Here is a 9,057-nt window from a genome sequence, read left to right on the forward strand (position 1 = left end):
ACCATCTAAAAATGGATTATTAACGATAGGAAATTAAAAATCATCTCTTCTATCATAAATTTTTGTATTAAGCTTCCCGTTAATGATATATATATATATACCAAGATCGAGGAAAGGACAGTGGTCATTGTTAGTATTAGCTTTATTTAAAGTAAGTTCAACAGGATAAATTTCTTTAGTATACATACTGAAGTCGTCATTATTGAGACTATTGAGACTTTATTTTTTGAGACTATTGAGACTTTATTCATGACTATTTGCATCTTATATGAACGAGGTGTTAGTTTTATAACATTAAACATTTCAGCATCGCCGGAAAATAAAGCTTTGAGGTAAATATCTTCTCATTTAAATTATTTTGACATTGGAAACTGGACAAAAATATAGAATCTTATGATATTTCCATCAACCTAGATATACAGTATATCGCACATCCTTTTCTTTTTAAATCAGTCGGAAGGAAACTGTCATGACAGTTTCATTTATTTTTTACCACTCATCCCTTATTTCCGTCTATATTTTTCTAGAAGTTTTATCTACACCAAATTAGGAAATGGTAACTGGTTCAACATCTGGGTTGTTTGGTTATAGAAACCCAAATTCTTGGTTCTATCCGAGTTCTTTTCTAATATTCCCGTTGAACTTTGAGAAGATATTCGCAAGTATCCGAATAAAGAGATAAAGTAGGTCAAAGACGCTTACCTTGTTTTATATCATTTATACATTCCAGCATCGCCGTAAAATGAAGCTGTAAGGTAAATACCTTCTCATTTTGATTATTTAACATGAGAAACTGGACAAAAATATAACATCGTATGCATCTATATCAACCCACATATACAGTATATCTAACATCCGTTTTTATACGCCCGTTTACGAGACGTATTATGGTATACCGTTGTCCGTCTGTCCGTCCGTCGTCAACATGTCAGACATTAACTCAAAAACGCTTTAACCAATTTGCATAAAACTTTGGTGAATTGTTTATATCTATTGACCTGAGCTTCCTTTTGTTTTTTATAAATTTTAGATTTTACGTTTCCGAGTTATGGGGTTTTATTCATTAAAAAAAGGGGGATTTTCCAGTTTTCGGACAATAACTCGAGAATGCTTTTCACCAACTTGCAAGAAATTGTGGTGAATTGTTTATATCTATTGACATGAGCACCCTTTCGATTTTTATATATTTTAGATTTTAAGTTTTCGAGTTACAGGGTTTTATTCATAAAAAAGGGGGGATTTTCCAGTTTTCGGACAAAAAATCAAAAATGCTTTCAGCAGTTTGTATGAAACTTTGGTGAATTGTTTATATCTATTGATGCAAGTTCCGTTTAGAATTTTATAAATTTTATATTTTACATTTCTGAGTTATGGGGTTTTATTCATTAAAAAAGGGGGGATTTTCCAGTTTTCGGACAATATTTCAAAAATACTGTCAGCAATTCTCATGAATTTTTGGTGAATTGTTCAGATCTATTGATGTAAGGTCCCTTTACATTTTCATAAATTTCTGATATGACATTGAGAATTAATTGAACTTTATTTGTTTATAGTCTGACAACAGATTTACTAAGTATTGCGCAACAGTACAGTGTATTGCACAACAGCAAGAAATCTTTAATTGAATATAAATTCAATTCATATAACCAATTTCAAGTTCTTTGACTTCATTTATTCAGAAACCTATAATATGTCAAATATTTAATACAATCCAAATTCAGACCTGTATCAAGCTTGAATATTGTGTCCATTTTTGCCCCAACTGTTCAGGGTTGGACCTCTGCGGCGTATCCAGCTGCACTCAGCGAAGCAGTTTATTAGAATCAGTCGTTCCGTTTTCATATTTTTTTCACTACTCATTCCTCATTTTCGTCAATATTTTCCTGAGAAGTTTTAAAAACACTGATTAGGACATGTCGTTCATTTGGCCAACGATATGTGCATATAGCACTTCGATCCTTTTATAGTAGCGTTGAGCATCTGAGACATCCATTTCCTTTTTCATATATTTTGAAAATATGTATCCTATCATGCAATGCGGGATTAAGCTGTTCCGCATAGAAATAAATAGATTTGACAAAAATCTGATGCACATGACACCCCACCAAGACTATGTCTCTAGTTAAGATTAACCACAAGCCCTACTGCCATGGCCAATATATAAATCGGTCAGCTAAATTAATTTGTTCACCAATAGCCATATGACCTACACCAGTAAATTTCATCACTGGTAAGAGGCCTTACAATTTTAATACAGGCAATGTAAAGTATAAGAAATTTGATTTAAGATTGATTTTCGGTCTAGAAAATCAAGAAGCTTTTCAAAGACTGAATTTGCCCTGAAAAAAATGCCTCACAAAGCCATATAAACCAAAAGAAATTCCATGAATTACTGATTTTCGGGTTTGTAAGGGAGAATTTTTCCTCGTACCAGGAGACAATAGACCATATCGCTAATTGAATATCAGAACACTTGACCTGATAATCTGCTACAGTTGAAGTATTGACGTCATACAACAATCACTTTTCCTTTGTGGCGTCAGACATTTTGTATTGTGAAGTCAAAATTTTACGGGAACCTTTGTGATGTCCAGAAATGACAGACAAATAGCGATAAGTTCTATCCAGTTTACCAGAAAGTTGAATGTGTTGTTCGCATCTTAATTGGACGGGTCTGAAGGGAACAAGTATCTGAAATTCTTTGTGGGGGTGGGGGAGGGGGGGATTTATCTGACATAACATTCATTTTCACCTGTTACTATAGAGGCTTACCTTAAAGTCTGATAATATTGTGCTCATCTAGCAAGTTGGTTGATTTAATAGTTCATATCAATAAAACTGAGGGTCGAATCATTTCACAAGGATCATACGTGTCATGATTCAGGGGCGGATCCAGCCATTTTTAAAAAGAGGGGTTTCCAACCCAGGATAAAGGGAGGGGGGTGGGGGGGGGGTTCCAACTATATGTCCCCATTCAAATGCATTGATCGTCAAAAAAAAGGGGGGGGGGGGTTCCAACCGCCGGAACCCCCCCCTGGAACCACCACTGCGATTCCACAGCTAATACAAATGTTGAAAAGGACCCAAATCAGTTAAGGAACCAGAGCTACAGTATATATAATAATAAGAAGATGTGGTATGATTGCCAATGAGACAACAACTCTCCACCAGCCTGAGACCATATGTCATTGAAGTTAACAACTATAGGGTACCGTACGGTCTTCAACAATGAGCAAAACCCTTCTTGCATTGTCATGTATGAATATAAAAGGGTGAATGTCACTATGAATACTATGTAAATAATGTTTAAGAAAGGAGCACACATAGATTTATGGACTTAAAATAAGATTTACTCTAATACATATACTTGAAGAAATTAATATGCTACATGTTTTTATGGGTCAAGCTAGTCCAGTATATATATATATTTTCATTATTTAGTGTTTTTAAAGGGGCATTAGCTGTCAAATTCATGTTCACCGATATGACTCAAATTCTCATATTTGATTTATAACATACTAAAACGTATATCCCAATTTAAAAAAAGTATTAAATAAACAATTTGCAATGTTTGAACTTGATAATATGTATCAGAATTTCGTGTGTATTTTAGTCTAGACGCCTCTCATTAACCATCGAGGTGATCTCCAAGACTGCCGACGGTCATGTAACCTGATATAAACATGAATACAGATATAAATAGATAGCAAACAGGTGCAATTGGATTTTTCTTGGTCTGTTTGATTTCATATTGTAGGTTAAAAAAATATGTTAATCATCGTTTTTTCCTGTATAAGAATGAGTTTTTGTTGATCGAATCAGTCAACCAAATGGTTTACTTTTGTTTCACTTTTTGAGTTTCAATGTTGACATTCTTTTCCTTTTATTAGCTGAACATGCCTAGTTTATGCCTAATCAATCTCTAGCTAAGGGGTTTTATTGAAGGTCACATAAAAATGGATTTAATTAGGTCGAATTATTCACTTGCAAGTGAATAATTAATCAGCGATGTTTCTTAGCTTATTTTGACAAAATTGAACCAAACTGGCTGCTAAAAGCGAATTATCATTTCACTATTTCACTTTCATAAATGATTGAACAACATAGATAAGTATTTTTTCCATATCTCGTAGCTCATGTCCCTTTAAAGCTGATATTTTCATTTCTTGCTTTTTTTTTAATTTTGAAGCTCGTGACAGCTTGATTATAAAAGTTGAAAATAGCAAATAGCAAAATGAATGAAAAAGAAAATACGAAAAAATTAAAGAAAATGTAAATATCGCCACACAATGTTTGTGCTTTAGGACTAGGGTCAAGCAAAAAACGGAACATAAATTAAGATGTAAAATGAATCTACCCATGGGATTGCAATTTCATGAAATATATCCAAATAGGGTATATTTCTCCAAAACGAATGACATTGATGAAATTGCACCCTTTTTATACGCCCGTTTACGGGACGTATTATAGTATACCATTGTCCGTCCGTCGTCAACATGTCCGACAATAACTCAAAAACACTTTAACCAATTTGCATAAAACTTTGGTGAATTGTTTATATCTGTTAACGTGAGCTCCCTTTCGTTTTTTATAAACTTTAGATATTAAATTTCCAAGTTATGGGGTTTTATTCATTAAAAAGGGGGATTTTCCAGTTTTCTGAAAAAAAACTAAAACACTTTCACCAATTTGTAAGAAACTTTATTGAATTGTTTATATCTATTGACGTAAGCTCCATTTCGATTATTATAAATTTTAGATTTTACGTTTCCGAGTTATGGGATTTTATTCATAAAAAGGGGTGATTTTCCAGTTTTCAGACAATATCTTTAAAGTGCTTTGCGGAGTTTTCATGAAACTTTGGTGACTGGTTTATATCTATTAACATGATTAAGATACCCTCCCTTTAGTTTTTTCATAAATTTCTGATATGACATTGAGAAGTTATTGAACTTTATTCTTTTAAAAAGCGACGGGAGTATCATGCGCTCATGGCGCATCTGTTTATTTGATAGTGAATAGATCTGGGTGTTGTTCCATAATTATAATTCGATTTAATTAGTGGTTCAGATGTTTTTTTTAATAGATTTATCTGTGACTAAGCAGAAGCACCAGGCTTGGTATGGAAAACTTTGGTAAAGTGAAGTTTAAATGGAGGTTTTCTTCAAATAATCATGCATTTTCTTGGGGGTGGAAAAGGATGGGAGGGTGTAAGTAGTTTTTTTTTGCAACCACGAGTAGTCATTTTGAACGTTGGGAGGAAAGCAATATATTTTTAACACTATATTCTACATGAATATCTACTTTAAAAGGATTGTGATGTTACAACGAAAACTATATATTTGCAAGATTTTATATGAAGAATATAGACTCATTGATTGCTTGAGGCCAGTTTATATTTTACTGTGAATGTAAAACTAAGAAGATGTGGTATAATTGCCTTAGAGACAAATATGAGCCCAAATTGTCGTGGATGAAAGACGTAAGCAACGTTACAGGAAACTCATTTTAAGCAATTTCTTTAAACATTTATATTGGTCAGAATATTTATCTGTATTAAAAACTATACTGGATTTTCATTTCTCGTTTCAGTGTTTTTTAAGCAGTGGCTGTACCTTTCCGGTTACTATTCATGTGTTGTGTATTATGTATCGTAACACTTTATAGTTACTGGACAGGTTGAATTTAGGCGACAAAACATCCAAACAGCACCAGATCATTATGATCATTTGCGATTCCAGCTGATTTCAGATAAGTAATAAATGATAAAAGAAAGTTAGAAAGCTCTAGTTCATGTAACCGATTTTATTAGATGATTGATAAATATTGAATACAGAAAAAAGCTTAACAATGATCGTAATAAAGAAAACGTAAGTTCTGTGATTGAAATGAAAGTAAATCATGACATAATGTGCCTACGTATGGGAAGTTGTATACAGCAAGTCCAGTGATATTGGCAATATCCAGTACGTATAATTAAAATAAAAATTTAAAAGATTTTGCATTGTTATCAAAGTGGTACATGCATGACATGTATTATTGTATGTAGGCAACTGGGGAAAACAGATCTCCTTGTGAAATGAAAACAGATCATGACATGATGTGCATATAGCAAGTCCAGTGATATTGACAATATCCAGTACGTACAGATGAAAGAGACCAGTACTGATAATTAAAATAAAAATTTAAAAGATTTTGCATTGTTATTAAAGCAGTACGTGTATTATTTATGCAGGCAACTAGGGAAGACAGATCTCCTTATGATATCTTATATATTTAATGCCAATATATACTTTAATAAAAAATGGGGGTTTGTCATAGACACAAAATTATAACGCAGGCTTACAGACTTCATATGAAGCACCTTAATAAAGTGCAGTCACCAATCTGAATAGTAGAGTGTATGTCTATGATATCATTTCAGCAGGCTATGAGGTTAAGCTCACTTTCAGTAACCCCAAACACTCTTTAATACAATATAATATTGTATATTACTGTTTAGTTTTATTTGTATTTTTGTAATTCATCACAATAATAGTCACCAGTTTTAGATTTATGCGCTTTTCCTATATATTTTTTATATACCGTAAATAATAAACAAACACCAAATATGTGAAATTTTTTTAAATGATAAAAGTCTTTTCAATTGAGCGATTAAACTAAATCACCTGGTCAAATATATATATATAAAGAAACGTATAATGCAAAGATGTCAGCCTTTAAACAAAACGGCCACCGGCTTTCACAGAAACAGATGCCAGCATCCAAAGGAAATGACTGTCAGCATTCAATTTATAATGTGTTGAGATAACTTTTACTTACAACTAGGATTCCAGCATCCCTGAGATTAACTTTAAAGGATGAACATCCAATATTTTTAATGGGATGGCAGCATCCAAAGAGAAAGTTGAGTCTGCATGCATATAATTGGGATGCCGAGGCGGAGGGGGCATTAAGTTTTACCCTTGTCCGTACGTCCCAAAATTGGTTTCCGTTCTCTAACTTAAGTTTGCCTCAACCAAATGTTATGAAACTTATACACAATGCTTATCACCAAAATACACAGATCAAGTTTGAATTATGGTGGCGTCACTTTTACTGTTCTAGAGTTATGCCCCTTTACAAATGGAAAAATTGCTAAATTTTTCATTTTTTTTCTAAAAATATCAATGATGCCATTGTTCAAGTAATTTATATACGACCGCAAACAAATTTTGCGGTCGTATATTGGTATGACGTTGGCGTCGTCGTCGTCCAAAGACACATTGGTTTTCGCACTCTTACTTTAGTTTGTGTGAATGGATCGCTATGAAATTTTACCATAAGGTGCAATACCACAAAAGGAAGGTTGGGATTGATTTTGGGGGTTATGGTACCAACAGTTAAGGAATTAGGGGCCAAAAAGGGGCCAAAAATAAGCATTTTTGTAACTTCCAGACACAACTTGTGTGTTAGTGTATGGATCTCTCTGACATTGTACTACAAGGTTCAATATCACATAGGGGATGCTGGGATTGATTTTGGGGGTAATTGCCACAAAATTTTAGGAATTAGGGGCCAAAAAATGGGCAAAAAACAAACATTTTTCTAGTTTCATGACAATAACTTGTGTGTAAGTGTATGGATCTTTTTAAAATTGTACTACAAGGTTCCATATCACAAAGGAAAAGCTGGAATTGAGTTTGGGGGTAATTGCCCAAAACGTTTAGGAATAAGGGGCCAAAAATAAGCATTTTTCTAGTTTCCAGACAATAACTTGTGTTCAAGTGTATGGATCTCTCTGAAATTGTACTGCAAGGTACCATACCACAAAGGGAAGGCTGGGATTGATTTTGGGGGTAATTCCCTCAAAATTTTAGGAATTAGGGGGCAAAAAGGGGCAAAAAACAAACATTTTTCTAGTTTCAGGACAATAACTTGTGTGTAAGTGTATGGATCTTTATGAAATTGTACTACAAGGTTCCATATCACATAGGGAAAGCTTGGTTTGAGTTTGGGGGGTAATTGCCCTAAACGTTTAGGAATAAGGGGCCAAAAAACAAGCATTTTTCTAGTTTCCAGACAATAACTTGTGTTCAAGTGTATCGATCTCTCTGAAATTGTACTGCAAGGTACCATACCACAAAGGGAAGGCTGGGATTGAGTTTGGGGGTGATGAATCATAAGGGGGTTCAAAAAATTGGGGGGGGGATTTTTTTTTCCTTTTTTTTCTTTAAAATTTTCCATTTTAAATTGGTTATTTCTGATTTATATATAAAAGCAAATAATAATGATATGGTCTGAATAGGTACATTAAAAATGTTTAAGTTCTTAGACCACATTCATTCTGTGTCAGAAACCTATGCTGTGTCAAATATTTAATCACAATTCAAATTCAGTGCTGTATCAAGCTTGAATGTTGTGTCCATACTTGCCCCAACTGTTCAGGTTTTGACCTCTGCGGTCGTATCAAGCTGCGCCCAGCGGAGCATTTTTTATCAAAATTGGAGTTATCTTCCTTTGTCCATGATTATAGTTGAATCAACTACAATCAATGCTTTATACAATGCAATGTTTAAATTTGCCTTCCACTGATAAAACACAGATCAAGTTAAATTTGGGTAGTGTCACTTTAACCATTATTGAGTGATGCCCCTTTATAAATCGAAACATTGAAAAATTTTTAGTTTCCGTTCTATAACTTAAGTTTGCCCCAACCAAACATGAAACCTATACACAATACTTGTTACCACAAAACTAAGATCAAGTACAAATTTGGGTAGCGTCACTTTTATTGTTCTTGAGTTATGTCCCTTTATAATGTTGTATGCAAGCGGGGGCATCATCTGTGTCCATGGGGACACATTCTCCATTTATTTTGATTTAGTAAGATATCATGTATACAAACATAATAGTTGTTAATTGTATAAAACAACCTCTCAACTACAAAAGGTAATGAAAGAATTATATAGCATCCCATATTTTTTAAAACCAATAAAATTTGTTCAGCAGAATCTGCTACCCATAGAGATGAAATGAATCCGTATGCTTGAAGTAAGATTAGCATATGTTGATACT

Source organism: Mytilus californianus, unplaced genomic scaffold (assembly GCF_021869535.1).
Source record: "Mytilus californianus isolate M0D057914Y unplaced genomic scaffold, xbMytCali1.0.p SCAF_6, whole genome shotgun sequence".
Taxonomy (NCBI): domain Eukaryota; kingdom Metazoa; phylum Mollusca; class Bivalvia; order Mytilida; family Mytilidae; genus Mytilus; species Mytilus californianus.